We start from the raw sequence: 1,944 nt of genomic DNA, 5'->3' as shown, positions 1-1,944 counted from the left end.
TTAAATTAGAACTAATTAAACAGTATTTTTTTTATCTTTTTTCGTCATTTTTCTAATATATTTTTTTTCTTAATTAATTAATTAATTTTTTTATTCTTATTTATTTAGTAATAACTTATATGTGTCTCTTCGTTTTATTTATGTTTTTTATACATTCTTACCTCACTCATCAATGTCTCTCTGAATATAACAAATTTATACGTCTTTTTTGCATTCCCTTTTTCTTATGAGTTTTCATTTTATGCATATGTAAATCTAGGTGGCAAATTTTTGGAAATTTTACTTCATAAGGCAAGATTTTGTTCTCATTACCGTATTACAATCTATTTGTTTCATTTTTCTTTCAATCTATTCGATTTTTTAATCTGTATCTCAATCTTTTATTTTATGGTTCTTACAATCGATTCGTTTTTATTTTGTCATACAATCTTTTGTGTTATGGTTCTTACAATAAACTAATCTATTTTGACAAAATTTCTCAACTTCATTTACAATTTCCATACTAATTTCTATTTCGATTTCAGAATAAAAAAGTTTCATCTTTGTTATATGTTTACTGCTATATGATTAGGGTTACAGGTGGCTCACCATGTTTATTTGAAAGCCACAATATAATTTTTAAAATCTTTTTGAAATAATCTTAATGTGTTTCCATACTAATTTATATTCGATTTTAGAATCAATAATTTTTCGTCTTTGTTTTATGATTATTTGTGCATGAAATACCTGCCCCTTGATGGACGAGTTGGGGTTACCTAAGGGGATCAAGAGATCGCCAAAACGTTTTAACTCGAGAACCTAAAGCTGAAAAGGAAAACCATGACTGTGGTCTAAGCCTAGCACCCAAATGCACAAGAAGTGAACATTGTAGGCATGAAGCTGAAATCCAACCGCAAGAGATAGCTCTCGAAGATAAATATTTGGCAGAGCATGAAGGTGAGAGCTAGAGAGACCAATTAGAAACCATTAATTACTTTGGGCGCTAAGTTGTGTTTAATATAGTTTAATTTTTTTGTTTGGATTCATCAAGTCTAGGTACCATCTCTATACCGCATGCATGGTTAAATTTTCTTGACATTATATATTTTGTGAGGAGCGCTCTTTTCCATGCGTCAGTGTGATGAGCATGGGTTTTTAACGAGTCGCCTCACATTATTACATAAGTTTGGAATGTTATGGTTTTATTTTTGCAATAATTAAGGATTGAAATGGAAAAGCATATCAAAACTGCCTATAGAGGCAATCACTTATGCTAGATCCTCATGGAGGGATCTTTACCGTCAATGGAGGCACTCCCTTATGCTGGATCCTCATCCTTAGATGAAGAATGAAATTTTATAAATGTTTTGGACTAAAGAGGAGACTTCTTAGTTCTATTATTTATTTGAAGTTTCTTCTTAAGAGAAGGATGCTACATTAGTTCCATCATCCTAGTGGATCTATGGATTACCAATAATGACTCTCACTACCTAATATCTTGTGAAGGTCGTGAATCTTAGAATGAGATGATAATGAAAACCATCATGCACGTTTTCCCAAGACAATTCCACATATCCTTAACATACTTAAGATCTACGATCGTGGATTACATAGGTTGATATGGATGGTGCTAATTGTTCGGTACTTTACATATGAGTATGGTGTACTTGCAAATATTGTAAGGTATAATGTTGAAAATTATATCATCAAATATTGTAAGGTATAATGTTGAAAATTATATCATCCTAGACATCAACCTATGAGTTAGACTTTACGACCAAAAACCTAATTGAACATTTAGCTTATTTAGACAATTGTGACTTCGATCAATCAATCCTAATTTGTTTAACAAACTTGTTCTAGTGCACCTTTAAGGTGTGCTCACGATATAACCCACCTTTAGATTGATGACTTAAGGAAGATCTTACAGCTAATAGATTGGGCTTGACCCATTCTAAAATAATT

This window comes from Vicia villosa, linkage group LG6 (assembly GCF_029867415.1).
Source record: "Vicia villosa cultivar HV-30 ecotype Madison, WI linkage group LG6, Vvil1.0, whole genome shotgun sequence".
In the NCBI taxonomy this organism is placed as follows: domain Eukaryota; kingdom Viridiplantae; phylum Streptophyta; class Magnoliopsida; order Fabales; family Fabaceae; genus Vicia; species Vicia villosa.
The sequence above is the reverse complement of the archived record's forward strand: the minus strand, read 5'-3'. Positions refer to the sequence as shown.